The sequence below is a fragment of the Cynocephalus volans genome, chromosome 5, assembly GCF_027409185.1.
Source record: "Cynocephalus volans isolate mCynVol1 chromosome 5, mCynVol1.pri, whole genome shotgun sequence".
Taxonomy (NCBI): Eukaryota; Metazoa; Chordata; class Mammalia; order Dermoptera; family Cynocephalidae; genus Cynocephalus; species Cynocephalus volans.
The window spans coordinates 54,390,254-54,408,089 of NC_084464.1; the positions used below are offsets into that span (position 1 = coordinate 54,390,254).

A 17,836-nucleotide genomic window follows, 5' to 3' on the forward strand; every position below is an offset into this window, starting at 1 on the left:
ACTTTGTTCCTAAATGACTCTTTTGAAAGGGAAGTCACTCAGTTCTGTTAAGTTAATGAAAAATCAGTCATTTTTTTAAAGTTGTGTTTCTTACTCATAACCCTTGTGCTTTCTCACTGCATCTTCTGCATATCTCCAACTAGAAAGCTTTTCTTTCTGTAGTTTATATTACTTAAAGAGTAAAAAGAAACTTACACACAAAACAGAAAAAGACTAAATTTCCTTTCTTAAAAACATACTAATCCCCCCACCTGTAGAGTATTACTGCTGCATAATCACACATCATTTATGGCTCTTGCAAGAGTCTGATTTTTTCCTTTGTTTTCCAGCATCATCTTGCCATTACATGAACCCTCCTGTTGAGAGCACTCTTTATATAGCCACTAGTTGTTAGCTGCTTGGGGCTATTGAGTGGGCTACATTTTGTGATTCAGTGGCATTGACTGGACTAATTCAGAATCAAGACTGTAGGAAAGGACTCCCTGACCTTTTGCCATGGCTGCCTTCCACCTATGTACGTGAAGAAATCAGTAACAGCCTTAAATGACGTTTTTCCATGCAAAGATGAATTTGGCTTTTAAAGTATCACTTGGAAATGTGTACTTCATCTGAGAGTATATAAAAATAACTACCTCCAAATAATTTGCAGCATGAAAAATCCATAAGCTGGAAACTGAGAACAAAAAGAGAGGACTGAAACTTGGTGGTCAGCTTACATATAAATCTGATAGATGGGGGCAATGCTCCTTGGAATTGGCATAAAGTACTAGCAGCTTCCTCATCTTCATACTAAGGCCCGAGAGATAACTTCTTATAATATACAAAGAATAGTTCTTCTAGGTCATGAGACTATGTTAATGAGGCTAAAACTGCTTAATCTTATGAATTCAGACAAATGCAAATGCTAGCCTTTCTATAGAGGAGTCTTTCATTTCCTCTATGAAGCTCAAGGTCACACAATCAAGAGTCAAGTTCCAGCCTCTTCCTAATTCCAAAATGATTGGGCTTTTTCTTTTCTTCTGCCAAGCTTTTAGAACAGGCAGGGTTATAAGATCCTTATTTGTAATCTCTATCCTCCCAGATGCTCCATCAAAGGTAGCATCTTAATGGGGACAAGAACCTGAATACTCATCTCTTGATAAAGAGCCACACAGAGAAAGTCTACAAACAAAGAAGGCACTGAATCTTTGCAGCTTTATAGGACACATTTTAATTTTCTACTTAGAAGCATTTCCTTTTTTTTTTTAAAGATGACTGGTAAGGGGATCTTAACCCTTGACTTGGTGTTGTCAGCACCACGCTCTCCCAGTGAGCTAACCAGCCATCCCTATATGGGATCTGAACCCGGGGCCTTGGTGTTAGCACCACACTCTCCCGAGTGAGCCACGGGCCAGCCCAGAAGCATTTCCTTTGAAGAATCTCATCTCTCCCCATTCCACATTAATTCAACTTAGTCTAGATGGTCTAGTAGGGCAGACACTGCCTTCCCATGGTGAGCTTGTGACCTGTGCCTGGTTTGAGTACTCCATCCACCTGGCCACAGTAATTGTTCAGGAATAGAAATATGGCCTGAGTCAGACTAATCAGCATCCTCCTGGAGACTTTCTGGTATTATAAAGAAAGATACACTCTCATTTTCTAGATAGAAGCCTATAACGACCATGGCAGCTTGTGACTACAGAGGCCATCTTGCCCCTGAATGGAGAGACCTCTGAAAATGAAGACAAGCAGAGCAGAGGGACTGGAGAAAAGAGAGTCTTGATGACATCTCTGACCTCCTGAATCTAGCTCTGTCTTGGTTTCTCAATTACATACAAAGCCATAAACTACACCCCCATCCTTTTTCTTTCTTTTCTTTTCTTTCTTTCTTTCTTTTTTTTTTTTGGTGGCTGGCCAGTCCAGGAATCCAAACCCTTGATCTTGGTGTTATAACACCATGCTTTAACCAACTGAGCTAACTGGCCAGCCCCTTTGTTTTTCTTAAGCTTGTTCGAGTTAGGTTTCTGATATTCACAATGATAAGGGTCCTAATTAACATAACATGCACCTTTACACAGTGTATCAGTCTGTTTTGTGTTGCTATAACAGAAATACCTGAGACTGGGTAATTATAAAGAAGAGAGGTTTATTTGGCTTACGATTCTGGGACAGCCGCATCTGGCACGGGCCTCAGGCTGCTTCTATTCATGGCAGAAAGCAGCAGACAGCTGGCAGGTACAAGCAGATCACATGGTGAGAAGAAGCAAGAGAGAGAGAGGAGGTGCCAGGGTCTTTTAAACAACCAGCTCTCGCAGGAACTAACAGAGCGAGAACTCCCTCACTACCCCTCCTCCCCCAGGGAGAGCATTAATCCATTCATGAAGGATCCGCCCCCATGACTCAAACAGCTTCCAACACTGTCACATTGGGGATCAGATTTCCACATGAGTTTTGGGGGACCAACACATCCAAACTCCATCAGACAGAAATGCTGCTTCTTGTATAGAAGAATTATATCATGTGTAAAGTTCTGACACTATTTCACATATTTTCATACAATGTTTTACATACATATTTTCTTTCTTTTAAATTTATTTATTTAATTAATTAATTTTATTTTTCAATTTTTATTGAGTCAAAATTGATTACACATATTTTGGGAGTTCAACATTGAGATATGTGGATCAAATTAATATTACTAGCATATATATTGCTACAAATCATACTTAATCTTTATGCCCTTTGTCCAATATCACCCCATCCCCCTCCCCCCACCTCCTCTAATTACCCTAGATTTCTTCTCTCCTTCTCAAAGAATAATGATTACTCTGTTGATTTGTTGCTTAGATGATTTGTACAATGCTGAGAGGTGTGATCAGGTCCCCCAATATTACCATAGAGCAGATGCTTCTTCTGTCACTCTGGAATGGGCTTTGTGGAGAGAGAAATCCTCTTCTTTTCTTTATCTCTGCTGTTGACTCTCCTTGTGTCAATGCACTCCAGTGGCTGGTGGACCATCTGCATAGTGGTTGTGGCGTCTAGCCACTTTCACGGCAGCCATGGTTATTGTGGTGGCTGTGTGGGCCACCCACATGGAGGTGATGTTTTTGGCATGTTCCTTGACGCTGATGGTGTCCCTGGTGGTGGTGGGGTATGGTCCCTGGCTCCATCCCTTGGGTCCACAGGTGGGCCCCAAGGCACTGGTGTGGTGTGCCTGCTTGAGGGGAGGGGGGTCCAGTCCATGGCTCCATCCCTTGGGTCCCTGGGTGGACATGAGGTGCTGGAGGTCTGTCTGAGCTGGAACTAATTTTTTGTCCTTTGCTTACTTCCAAAGTGGGGGAACTTCCTGTTGGGACCAGTACTTGAACTCTGTGGTTTAGCTAAATTGCTGTTTTGCTGCTGCCTCCCTAGGGAAGGATTTTTGTGTGGCACAGGTTATAATGGTTGACTTTATAGGTTCTTCCAGCTCTCCAGAGACTCAGTGCACCTGAGTTGTGTAGTAACTCTGATCTGGGCCTGAGTCTTTTCATCAAACTGCACCCCATGCAATTCTATATTCCTGATCAGTCTCCTCTGAGTGGTCCTATGCTGACTGGGGTGCAGATCAGTTGTCCTTGCTGTGGCCCAGTGTTCCCCTGGTGGGCTCATCTCTCCCACTGCCCGTGCTGCAAACACTTCCTGTAGGACGGGCTGAGCACCTGTCCCTTGCGATGACTCACCAGCCTCTGAGTGGCCCCATTTTTTCAGTTGTTGTGGCTCCTCACTCCTATGTGGGTCCACGGGGAACCCTATTAGTGGTGTCGCTGGCCTGGGGGCCACCAAGGCCCTCTTCTCCCCTGCTGCCTCCAAGCAACTCCATCCAAACGGCACAGCTTCAGCTTTTGCCAGCTCCTGTTCCATATGCTCAGCAGTTCCAGCCTTAAAGCAGCCATGGCATGAAATGGTCAGAGCAGTTTTTTCTTTCTCTCTTCGTGGCTTCTCCTGCCTTCATGAACTCTGTAGGTCTCTCCTCCTCTCCCCCAGAGCTCTAGCAGCCCCAAGCTTGGCTATTGTTGCTTTTTAATAATTGTAAATTGGTTGATTTCTGGGAGAGAGTGATGCTGGGGACTGTCTATTCTGCCATCTTGACTGGAACTACATACATATTTTCTTAATGCATAATTTTCAAGATAACCTTGTAGAAAAACAAAAAACATGGTATTGGAAGAACTGGAGACAAAAAAGATATGACATACAGAAGACAACAAAATAGCAGAAGTCCTTTCATATAAGTAATCACTTTAAATACAAATGGACTAAATTCACCAATTGCTATGGTCTAAATGTTTGTGCATTCCCCCAAAATTCATATGTGGAAATCTAATCCCCAATGCAATAGTATTAAGGGGTGGGGCCTTTTGGAGGTGATTAGGTCAAAAAAGGCAGAGCCCTCATAAATGGGATTAGTGACCTTATAAAAGAGACCCAAGGGAACTTTCTTTGCCCCTTCTGCCATGTGAGGTCACAATGAAAAGACTTGTATCTATGAGGAAAAAGATCCTCACCAGATACTGAATCTGTAGTCACCTTGATCTTGAACTTCCCAATCTTCATAAGTGTGAGCAATAAATTTATATTGTTTATATGTTACCCAGTCTAAAGTATTTTGTTAATAATAGCCTGAATGGACTAAGACACCAATTAAAGGACAAAAACTGACAGAATGGATTTGAAAAAACATGATCCTACTATATGCTGTCTATAAGAGACTCACTTTAGATCCAAAGACACACATAGGTTGAAAGTAAAAGGATGAAATAGATATTCCATGCAAATAGTAACCAGAAGAGATGTGAGGTAGTTATACTTTTATCAGGCAAAATAGACTTTAAGTTAAAAACTGTTACAAGAGACAAAGAAAGGGTCAACTCATCAAGAAGATATAGCAACTATGAACATACATACATCAGATCACAGAAGCCCAAAATATATGAAGCAAACATTGACAGAATTGAAGGGAGAAATAGACAGTTCTACAATAATAGTTGTAGACTCAAGTACTCCACTTTAATAATACAATATTTAGAGAGAAATTTTTTTTTTTTATTTTTTTTCTTTTCTTTTTTTTTTTTTTTTTAATTTTATTTTGTCGATATACATTGTAGCTGATTAATGCTCCCCATCACCAAAACCTCCCTCCCTTCTCCCTCCCCCCCTCCCCCCCAACCATGTCCTTTCTGTTTGTTTGTTGTATCAACTTCAAATAATTGTGGTTGTTATATCTTCTTCCCCCCCCCCCGGTTTGTGTGTGTATGTGTGTATGTGTGTGTGTGAATTTATATATTAATTTTTAGCTCCCACCAATAAGTGAGAACATGTGGTATTTCTCTTTCTGTGCCTGACTTGTTTCACTTAATATAATTCTCTCGAGGTCCATCCATGTTGTTGCAAATGGCAGTATTTCATTCGTTTTTATAACTGAGTAGTATTCCATTGTGTAGATGTACCACATTTTCCGTATCCACTCATCTGATGATGGGCATTTGGGCTGGTTCCAACTCTTGGCTATTGTAAAGAGTGCTGCGATGAACATTGGGGAACAGGTATACCTTCGACTTGATGATTTCCATTCCTCTGGGTATATTCCCAACAGTGGGATGGCTGGGTCGTATGGTAGATCTATTTGCAATTGTTTAAGGAACCTCCATACCATTTTCCATAGAGGCTGCACCATTTTGCAGTCCCACCAACAATGTATGAGAGTTCCTTTTTCTCCGCAGCCTCGCCAGCATTTATCGTTCATAGTCTTTTGGATTTTAGCCATCCTAACTGGGGTTAGATGGTATCTCAATGTGGTTTTGATTTGCATTTCCCGGATGCTGAGTGATGTTGAGCATTTTTTCATATGTCTGTTGGCCATTTGGATATCTTCCTTAGAGAAATGCCTACTTAGCTCTTTTGCCCATTTTTTAATTGGGTTGCTTGTTTTCTTCTTGTAAAGTTGTTTGAGTTCCTTATATATTCTGGATATTAATCCTTTGTCGGATGTATATTTTGCAAATATTTTCTCCCACTCTGTTGGTTGTCTTTTAACTCTTTTAATTGTTTCTTTTGCTGTGCAGAAGCTTTTTAGTTTGATATAATCCCATTTGTTTATTTTTCCTTTGGTTGCCCGTGCTTTTGGGGTCGTATTCATGAAGTCTGTGCCCAGTCCTATTTCCTGAAGTGTTTCCCCTATGTTTTCTTTAAGAAGTTTTATTGTCTCAGGGTGTATATTTAAATCCTTAATCCATTTTGAGTTGATTTTAGTATATGGTGAGAGGTATGGATCTAGTTTCATTCTCCTGCATAACGATATCCAGTTATCCCAGCACCACTTGCTGAAGAGGCAGTCCCTTCCCCAGTGAATAGGCTTGGTGCCTTTGTCAAAGATCAGATGGCAGTAAGTGTTAGGGTTGATTTCTGGATTCTCTATTCTATTCCATTGGTCAGTGTGTCTGTTTTTATGCCAGTACCATACTGTTTTGGTTATTATAGCTTTGTAGTATAGCTTAAAGTCAGGTAGTGTTATGCCTCCAGCTTTATTTTTTTTGCTGAGCATTGCTTTGGCTATTCGTGGTCTTTTATTGTTCCATATAAATGTCTGAATAGTTTTTTCCATTTCTGAGAAAAATGTCTTTGGAATTTTGATGGGGATTGCATTGAATTTGTATATCACTTTGGGTAGTATGGACATTTTCACTATGTTGATTCTTCCAATCCAAGAGCATGGGATATCTTTCCATCTTCTTGTATCCTCTCTAATTTCTCTCAGCAGTGGTTTGTAGTTCTCATTATAGAGATTTTTCACCTCCTTGGTTAACTCAATTCCTAAGTATTTTATTTTTTTGGTGGCTATTGTAAATGGGCAGGCTTTCTTGATTTCTCGTTCTGCATGTTCACTATTGGAGAAAAGAAATGCTACTGATTTTTGTGTGTTGATTTTGTATCCTGCTACTGTGCTGAAATCATTTATCAATTCCAACAGTTTTTTTGTAGAGGTTTTAGGCTGTTCGATATATAGGATCATGTCATCTGCAAACAGGGACAGTTTGACTTCATCTTTTCCAATCTGGATGCCCTTTATTTCCTTCTCTTCTCTGATTGCTCTGGCTAGTACTTCCAACACTATGTTGAATAGGAGTGGTGAGAGTGGGCATCCTTGTCTAGTGCCTGTTCTTAAAGGAAAAGCTTTCAGCTTTTCCCCATTCAGGATGATATTGGCAGTGGGTTTGGCATATATGGCTTTAATTATGTTGAGATACTTTCCCTCTATACCTAACTTATAGAGGGTCTTTGTCATGAATGAGTGCTGAACTTTATCAAATGCTTTTTCAGCATCTATAGAGATGATCATATGGTCCTTGTGTTTGAGTTTATTAATATGGTGTATCACATTTATTGATTTGCGTATGTTGAACCAACCTTGCATCCCTGGGATGAATCCCACTTGATCGTGATGAATAATTTTTCGTATGTGTTGCTGTATTCTGTTTGCTAGTATTTTAGTGAGGATTTTTGCATCTATATTCATCAAGGATATCGGCCTGTAGTTTTCTTTTTTGGTTATATCTTTACCTGGTTTTGGTATCAGGATGATGTTTGCTTCATAGAATGAGTTTGGGAGATTTGCGTCCATTTCAATCTTTTGGAATAGTTTGTAAAGAATCGGTGTCAATTCCTCTTTGAATGTTTGATAAAATTCTGCTGTGAATCCATCTGGTCCTGGGCTTTTCTTTGTTGGGAGCCTTCTGATAACAGCTTCAATCTCCTTTATTGTTATTGGTCTGTTCAAATTTTCTACGTCTTCACGGTTCAGTTTTGGGAGCTTGTGTGTGTCCAGAAATTTATCCATTTCCTCCAGATTTTCAAATTTGTTGGCGTATAGTTGTTTATAGTAGTCTCGAATGATTCCTTGTATTTCAGATGAATCAGTTGTAATATCGCCTTTTTCATTTCTAATTTTTGTTATTTGAGTCTTCTCTCTTCTTTTTTTTGTTAGCCATGCTAATGGTTTGTCAATTTTATTTATCTTTTCAAAAAACCAACTTTTTGATTCGTTGATCTTTTGAATTGTTTTTTGGTTTTCAATTTCATTCAGTTCTGCTCTGATCTTAATGATTTCTTTCCGTCTGCTAACTTTAGGATTGGATTGTTCTTGTTTTTCTAGTTCTTTAAGGTGAAGTGTTAGGTTGTTCACTTGCCATCTTTCCATTCTTCTGAAGTGAGCATTTAATGCAATAAATTTTCCCCTCAATACTGCTTTTGCAGTATCCCACAGGTTTTGGTATGATGTATCATTGTTTTCATTAGTTTCAATAAACTTTTTGATTTCCTGCTTGATTTCTTCTTGGACCCATATGTCATTAAGTAGAATGCTGTTTAATTTCCATGTGTTTGTATAGTTTCCAGAGTTTTGTTTGTTATTAATTTCTAGTTTTAATCCATTGTGGTCTGAGAAGATACATGGGATAATTCCAATTTTTTTGAATTTATTGAGACTTGATTTGTGACCTAATATGTGATCTATCTTGGAGAATGATCCATGTGCTGATGAGAAGAATGAATATTCTGAGGTTGTTGGGTGGAATGTTCTGTAGATATCTGCCAATTCCAATTGGTCTAGAGTCTTGTTTAGATCTTGTGTTTCTCTACTGATTCTTTGCCTAGATGATCTGTCTAATATTGACAGTGGAGTGTTCAGGTCCCCTGCTATTATGGTATTAGTGTCTATTTCCTTCTTTAGGTCTAATAGAGTTTGTTTTATAAATCTGGCTGCTCCAACATTGGGTGCATACATATTTATGATTGTTATGTCTTCTTGATGGATCAGTCCTTTTATCATTAAGTAGTGTCCCTCATTGTCTCTTTTTATGGTTTTTAGTTTAAAGTCTATTTTGTCAGATATAAGAATAGCCACTCCAGCTCGTTTTTCTTTTCTGTTTGCATGGTAAATCTTTTTCCATCCTTTCACTCTTAGTCTGTGTGAATCTTTATGGGTGAGGTGGGTCTCTTGTAGGCAGCATATAGTTGGGTCCTGCTTTTTGATCCAGTCAGCCAGTCTGTGTCTTTTAATTGGGGAATTTAAGCCTTTAACATTAAGAGTTGTTATTGAAAGGTGTTGATTTATTCTTAGCATTTTATTGGTTGTTTGGTTGTCTTAGGTGTCTTTTGTTCCTTGCTTTCTGATTTACTGTTTGGTTTCTTTGTTTGTTGGTTCCTTAGGTTGTAGATAGTGTTTTTGTTAGCTTGTTTTCTCTTCATGAATGCCATTTTTATTGTACTAGCGGGTTTAGATTTTTCTTAGGTTTTTATGGCAGTGGTAGTTATTTTTCAGGAACCAAACCCAGTACTCCCTTGAAGATTTCTTGTAAGGGTGGTCTTGTGGTAGTGAACTCCCGCAGTTTTTGTTTGTCTGAGAAATATACTATTTGCCCCTCATTTCGGAAGGATAGCCTTGCAGGGTAGAGTATTCTTGGCTGGCAATCTTTGTCTTTTAGTATTTTGAAAATATCATCCCATTCCTTTCTAGCTTTTAGGGTTTGTGATGAAAAGTCTGATGTTAACCTGATTGGGGCTCCCTTATAGGTGATTTGACGCTTCTCTCTTGCAGCTTTTAAGATTCTCTCTTTGTCTCTGAGTTTTGCCAATTTGACTATGACATGTCTTGGAGAAGGCCTTTTTGGGTTGAATACGTTTGGAGATCGTTGAGCTTCCTGGATCTGAAGATCTGTGATTTTTCCTATACCTGGGAAGTTTTCTGCCACTATTTTGTTGAATATGTTTTCAATGGAATCTCCATTTTCCTCCCCTTCTGGAATACCCATGACTCGGATATTTGAGCGCTTGAGGTTGTCTGATATCTCTCTCAGATTTTCTTCCATGTCCTTGATTCTTTTTTCTTTCTTTTTGTCTGCTTGTGTTATTTCAAACAGCCCATCTTCAAGTTCAGAGGTTCTCTCTTCAACTTCGACAAGCCTGCTGGTTAAACTCTCCGTTGTGTTTTTTATTTCGCTGAATAACTTCTTCAGTTCAGCAAGTTCTGCTACATTTTTTTTCAGGACATTGATTTCCTTGTATATTTCCTCTTTCAGATCCTGTATACTTTTCCTCATTTCATCATGATGTCTAGCTGAGTTTTCTTGTATCTCATTCAGTTTCCTTAGAATTATCACTCGAAATTCCTTGTCAGTTATTTCAAGGGCTTCTTGTTCTATAGGATCTACAGTATGAGATTTATTAACTTTTGGTGGTGTACTTTCTTGATTTTTTGTATTTCTGGTGTCTTTTTTTTGGTGTTTATTCATTTTGGCAGGGGGTTTCACAGTCCACCGGTTTAAGACTAATGACTAACTAGGATGTTGCTGTGGTTGCCAATTTGGTATGGCTCCCGCCGTGACTGCTCAGTTGGCCTCTAGTGTCTTGTGTGTGTGGTTGCCTTGGGTCTTGGGCTTCTCCGGGGATCCACCTTTCTGGTCAGCTTGTACTCTGCTGGGCTGGTGGATCACGTACCACAGGGTGTGTGATCTCTGTTGAGCTTTCACTTTCTGTACAGGACTTCTCCCCGTTCAGTGTGCTCTGGCCCAGGCTGTTAGATCGTGCAGTGGCGACCCCACCGGGTGTGTGGTTTCTGTCGAGTCTCCGCCTCCCTGGCCGCACGTCTCCCCCCTCTGTGCACACTGTGCTGGGTTGGGGCGTGTCTTCTGCACCCCTCGTCTATCAGCTGGGCCTTCAAGACCCTGCTCAGCACCGCCTCGCCCAGGAAGTCTACCAGGTTTCTGCTAGGCACAGACGACCAGTCTCTCTGGGTGCCTTTGTAGCACTGTGTCGGGTCTTGTTCACCTTTGTATCCCCCCGGTATAAACCGAGTCTAGTGCCCGCCTGCAGCCTGCTCTCCGGCAGGTTCAAGCAGACCTGGGAACTCTCCTACCACACTATTCCCAACCAGAAATTCGTTAGGCTTTTTTCCAAACTGGTGGTCGCAGAGATGGTATCTGCCTCCCAGTAACAGGAAGTTTACCGGGGCCGGAGTCCAGGGTGTGGTGGAGTGACAGTCGGCCCGCCCATACTTCCTAGCCCTCCCAAAACTGGTCGGGACGCCCCACACACCCCCAGCCCTGCCAGAGAACCGTGGAGGGAGTGGGAGAGGAGGTCGGCCCGCAGGGTCCGGAAAGCCCCGCGCCAGGCCAAGCAAATGGGCTCAGTGATGGCTGAGCAGGGCGGAGCTGCCCGCACCTGGGAAAATGGAGGCAGCCCCGGGGCGGTGAGTGGCCTGGTGGTGCAGGCGGGGAGCCGCGTGGGCATCCACCCCCCGAACAGAGCTTTGCCAGGGATCACTCACAGTGCTGTGCCAGGTCGGGCGCTCGCTCTGTCTCTGGTTTGTTGCCTTCCGTGTTCTCGGCGCTGCCGCCTCGGGCTGTTCAGTCGCGGCGCCGCTCGGGCGCTCCCAGGAGTCTTCTTTAATGCCGGCCTGAAATCTCGAATCCTGGATAGGGCAGCTGGCCGCCTTCAGTGCAGCCCCAGCCTCCGGGATCCTGGCTGCATCCACAGCAGCCCTGGCGCCGTGTTCCCTGTTTCAAGACTCACTTTTGCAGCTAAGAATCAGTTCTTTTCCTGCTCCACACTTCAAAGCTGTTGCCTGTAAATGAGGCAGCCTCTCCTGCCGGGGGCAAAGTGGCGTTGAGCCCCCACGACCGGCCAGCAGCAGCAGTCCTCCCTTAAGAGATGGCCAGAGAAAGGTCCACAAGTTTCCCGGCTGCCTGAGGCCCAGTGGCCACCTTTTCCACCTCAGCTACTCCGCGCCAGCCGCCGCAGCCGCCGCCATCTTGAAACTCCCTTAGAGAGAAATTTGATAAGGAAATAGAGCACTTGAACAACACTAAACCAAGTAGACCTAACAGACATATATGGCACACTTCATCCAACAACAGCAGAATATGCATTGTTTTCAAGTACATGAAACATTCTTTAGGACAGATCATGTGTTAAGCCACAAAACAAGTACGGACACAAAATGATACATTAAAAAATATCTAAGTCAGGACTGGATGGTCAGCTCACTTGGTTAGAGTTTGGTGTTATAATACCAAGGTCAAGGGTTTGGATATACCCAGACCAGCCAGCCACAAAAAACCAAAATAAACAAACAAGAAACAAAACTAAATCATGCAAAGTATCTATGCCAACCACAATGGAATGAAGCTAGAAATGAATAACAGAAGAAAAACTGGGAAACTTATAAATTTATGGAAATTAAACACCACATTCTTAAACAATCAATGGGTGAAAGAAGTCACCAGAGAAATCATAAATACTTTGAGATAAATAGAAACAAAACCACAACATTTCAAAACTTATAGGACGCAGTTAAAACTGTGCCAAGAGGGAAATCATAGCTGTAAACACTTACTTTTCAAAAGAAAGATCTCAAATCAACAACCTAACTTTACACCTTGAGGAACTAAAAAATGAAGTGCAAACTAAACCAAAAGCTAGCAAGAGGAAGGAAAAAGTAATAAAATAGAGAACAGAAAAACAATAGAGAGAGTCAATGATCAAGAGTTGGTTCTTTGAAAAGGTCAACAAAATTAACAAACCTTTAGCTAGACTGAGAAAAAAAGAGAAAAGATGCAAATAAAACTAAAATCAGAAACGAAAGTGGGAACATTACTACCACCCTTACAGAAATAAAAAGGATTATATAGGAATACTATGAACAACTATATGTCAACAAATTTGATACCCTAAATGAAATGGACAAATTCCTAGAAACACACAAATTACCAAAACTGATTCTAGAGTGTGTAGAAAATCTGAACAGACTTACAACAAGAACAGAGATTGAATCAGTAATCAAAAACCTCCCAGGGGCTTCCGGTCAAGATGGTGCAATACATGGTCCCCAGCGTTACTCTCTCCCACAAATCAACCAATTTACAATTATTAAAAAGCAATGACAGCCAAGCTGGGGCCATTAGAGCCCAGGGGAAGAGGAGGAGAGATCTATGGAGTGCATGAAGGCAGGAGAAGCCACAATGAGAGAAAGAAAGGACTGCCCCTACCACTTTGAATTCCTGCTGCTTCCAGGCTGGAGCTGGTGAGCAAGCAGAGAAAGAGCGGGCAGAAGCCACTGCTGTGCCCTTCCTATGAAGTTGCTTGGAGGTGGCAGGGGAGAATAGGGCCTTGGTGGCCCTCAGGCCATCAAGACCACTAACAGGGTCCCAGTGGATCCACATAGGAGTGAGGAGCCATAACAACTGAGAAAAGGAGCTACTCAGAGGCTGGTGAGTCACTGCAAGAGACCAGCGCATGGCCTGTCCCATGGGAAGCCTTTGGACTACAGGCAGTGGGGGAGTACAGTGTTCCCTGGGGAACACTGGGGCACAGCAAGGACAGCTGATCTGCTCTCCAATCAGTGCAGGCCCACTATATGCAGACTGGTCAGAATATAGAACTGCAGGGAGGGGAGCAGTTTGCCGAAAAGACTCAGGCCCAGACCAGAGTTTCTATATAACCCAGGTGTACCAGATCTCACGAGAGCCAAAAGTACCTACAAGGTCAACCATTAAAACCTGAACTACACAAAAAGCCTTCCCCAGGGAATCAGCAGTAAAGCAGCAATTTAGCTCAACCACAAGGCCCAAGTGCTGCCCACAGAAGTCTCCCCATTTTTTCAGTTTCAAGATGGCGGCGGCTGCGGCGGCTGGTGCGAGTAGCTGAGGTGGAAAAGGTGGCCACTGGGCCTCAGGCAGCCGGGAAACTTGTGGACCTTCCTCTGGCCATCTCTTAAGGGAGGACTGCTGCTGCTGGCCGGTCGTGGGGGCTCAACGCCACTTTGCCCCCGGCAGGAGAGGCTGCCTCATTTACAGGCAACAGCTTTGAAGTGTGGAGCAGGAAAAGAACTGATTCTTAGCTGCAAAAGCGAGTCTTGAAACAGGGAACACGGCGCCAGGGCTGCTGTGGATGCAGCCAGGATCCCGGAGGCTGGGGCCGCACTGAAGGCGGCCAGCTGCCCTATTCAGGATTCGAGGTTTCAGGCCGGCATTAAAGAAGATTCCTGGGAGCGCCCAAGCAGCGCCGCGACTGAACAGCCCGAGGCGGCAGCGCCGAGAACACGGAAGGCAACAAACTAGAGACAGAGCGAGCGCCCGACCTGGCACAGCACTGTGAGTGATCCCTGGCACAGCTCTGTTCGGGGGGTGGATGCCCACGCGGCTCCCGCCTGCACCACCAGGCCACTCACTGCCCCGGTGCTGCCTCCATTTTCCCAGGTGCGGGCAGCTCCGCCCTGCTCGGCCATCACTGAGCCCATTTGCTTGGCCTGGCGCGGGGCTTTCCGGACCCTGCGGGCTGGCCTCCTCTCCCACTCCCTCTGCGGTTCTCTGGCGGGGCTGGGGGTGTGGGGCGTCCCGACCAGTGTTGGGAGGGCTAGGAAGTATGGGCGGGCCGACTGTCACTCCACCACACCCTGGACTCCGGCCCCGGTAAACTTCCTGTTACTGGGAGGCAGATACCATCTCTGCGACCACCAGTTTGGAAAAAAGCCTAACGAATTTCTGGTTGAGAATAGTGTGGTAGGAGAGTTCCCAGGTCCTCTTGAACCTGCCGGAGAGCAGGCTGCAGGCGGGCACTAGACTCGGTTTATACCGGGGGGATACAAAGGTGAACAAGACCCGAGAAAGATCTACACAGTGCTACAAAGGCACCCAGAGAGACCGGTCGTCTGTGCCTAGCAGAAACCTGGTAGACTTCCTGGGCGAGGCGGTGCTGAGCAGGGTCTTGAAGGCCCAGCTGATAGACGAGGGGTGCAGAAGACACGCCTCAGCCCAGCACAGTGTGCACAGAGGGGAGAGACGTGCGGCCAGGGAGGCGGAGACTCGACAGAAACCACACACCCGGTGGGGTCGCCACTGCACGATCTAACAGCCTGGGCCAGAGCACACGGAACGGGGAGAAGTCCTGTACAGAAAGTGAAAGCTCAACAGAGATCACACACCCTGTGGTACGTGATACACCAGCCCAGCAGAGTACAAGCTGACCAGAAAGGTGGATCCCCGGAGAAGCCCAAGACCCGAGGCAACCACACACACAAGACACTAGAGGCCAACTGAGCAGTCACGGCGGGAGCCATACCAAATTGGCAACCACAGCAACATCCTAGTTAGTCATTAGTCTCAAACCGGTGGACTGTGAAACCCCCTGCCACAATGAATAAACACCAAAAAAAAGACACCAGAAATACAAAAAATCAAGAAAGTACACCACCAAAAGTTAATAAATCTCATACTGTAGATCCTATAGAACAAGAAGCCCTTGAAATGACTGACAAGGAATTTCGAGTGATAATTCTAAGGAAACTGAATGAGATACAAGAAAACTCAGCTAGACATCATGATGAAATGAGGAAAAGTATACAGGATCTGAAAGAGGAAATATACAAGGAAATCAATGTCCTGAAAAAAAATGTAGCAGAACTTGCTGAACTGAAGAAGTTATTCAGCAAAATAAAAAACACAACGGAGAGTTTAACCAGCAGGCTTGTCGAAGTTGAAGAGAGAACCTCTGAACTTGAAGATGGGCTGTTTGAAATAACACAAGCAGACAAAAAGAAAGAAAAAAGAATCAAGGACATGGAAGAAAATCTGAGAGAGATATCAGACAACCTCAAGCGCTCAAATATCCGAGTCATGGGTATTCCAGAAGGGGAGGAAAATGGAGATTCCATTGAAAACATATTCAACAAAATAGTGGCAGAAAACTTCCCAGGTATAGGAAAAATCACAGATCTTCAGATCCAGGAAGCTCAACGATCTCCAAACGTATTCAACCCAAAAAGGCCTTCTCCAAGACATGTCATAGTCAAATTGGCAAAACTCAGAGACAAAGAGAGAATCTTAAAAGCTGCAAGAGAGAAGCGTCAAATCACCTATAAGGGAGCCCCAATCAGGTTAACATCAGACTTTTCATCACAAACCCTAAAAGCTAGAAAGGAATGGGATGATATTTTCAAAATACTAAAAGACAAAGATTGCCAGCCAAGAATACTCTACCCTGCAAGGCTATCCTTCCGAAATGAGGGGCAAATAGTATATTTCTCAGACAAACAAAAACTGCGGGAGTTCACTACCACAAGACCACCCTTACAAGAAATCCTCAAGGGAGTACTGGGTTTGGTTCCTGAAAAATAACTACCACTGCCATAAAAACCTAAGAAAAATCTAAACCCGCTAGTACAATAAAAATGGCATTCATGAAGAGAAAACAAGCTAACAAAAAACACTATCTACAACCTAAGGAACCAACAAACAAAGAAACCAAACAGTAAATCAGAAAGCAAAGAACAAAAGACACCTAAGACAACCAAACAACCAATAAAATGCTAGGAATAAATCAACACCTTTCAATAACAACTCTTAATGTTAAAGGCTTAAATTCCCCAATTAAAAGACACAGACTGGCTGACTGGATCAAAAAGCAGGACCCAACTATATGCTGCCTACAAGAGACCCACCTCACCCATAAAGATTCACACAGACTAAGAGTGAAAGGATGGAAAAAGATTTACCATGCAAACAGAAAAGAAAAACGAGCTGGAGTGGCTATTCTTATATCTGACAAAATAGACTTTAAACTAAAAACCATAAAAAGAGACAATGAGGGACACTACTTAATGATAAAAGGACTGATCCATCAAGAAGACATAACAATCATAAATATGTATGCACCCAATGTTGGAGCAGCCAGATTTATAAAACAAACTCTATTAGACCTAAAGAAGGAAATAGACACTAATACCATAATAGCAGGGGACCTGAACACTCCACTGTCAATATTAGACAGATCATCTAGGCAAAGAATCAGTAGAGAAACACAAGATCTAAACAAGACTCTAGACCAATTGGAATTGGCAGATATCTACAGAACATTCCACCCAACAACCTCAGAATATTCATTCTTCTCATCAGCACATGGATCATTCTCCAGGATAGATCACATATTAGGTCACAAATCAAGTCTCAATAAATTCAAAAAAATTGGAATTATCCCATGTATCTTCTCAGACCACAATGGATTAAAACTAGAAATTAATAACAAACAAAACTCTGGAAACTATACAAACACATGGAAATTAAACAGCATTCTACTTAATGACATATGGGTCCAAGAAGAAATCAAGCAGGAAATCAAAAAGTTTATTGAAACTAATGAAAACAATGATACATCATACCAAAACCTGTGGGATACTGCAAAAGCAGTATTGAGGGGAAAATTTATTGCATTAAATGCTCACTTCAGAAGAATGGAAAGATGGCAAGTGAACAACCTAACACTTCACCTTAAAGAACTAGAAAAACAAGAACAATCCAATCCTAAAGTTAGCAGACGGAAAGAAATCATTAAGATCAGAGCAGAACTGAATGAAATTGAAAACCAAAAAACAATTCAAAAGATCAACGAATCAAAAAGTTGGTTTTTTGAAAAGATAAATAAAATTGACAAACCATTAGCATGGCTAACAAAAAAAAGAAGAGAGAAGACTCAAATAACAAAAATTAGAAATGAAAAAGGCGATATTACAACTGATTCATCTGAAATACAAGGAATCATTCGAGACTACTATAAACAACTATACGCCAACAAATTTGAAAATCTGGAGGAAATGGATAAATTTCTGGACACACACAAGCTCCCAAAACTGAACCGTGAAGACGTAGAAAATTTGAACAGACCAATAACAATAAAGGAGATTGAAGCTGTTATCAGAAGGCTCCCAACAAAGAAAAGCCCAGGACCAGATGGATTCACAGCAGAATTTTACCAAACATTCAAAGAGGAATTG

At 42.6% G+C, this 17,836-nt stretch overlaps 1 protein-coding gene across 1 annotated transcript in view; it reads right to left on the reverse strand.

Annotated features, from left to right (window-relative positions):
* Positions 1–4,083: 4,083 nt before the first annotated feature.
* Positions 4,084–17,836, reverse strand: part of ZNF318 (zinc finger protein 318) — a 51,788-nt gene continuing 38,035 nt past the window's right edge. Inside the window, exon 9 of the transcript XR_010023623.1 lies at positions 4,084–4,153. The gene's annotated coding sequence lies outside the window, so the exon portion shown is untranslated. The remainder of the gene's footprint in view (positions 4,154–17,836) is intronic.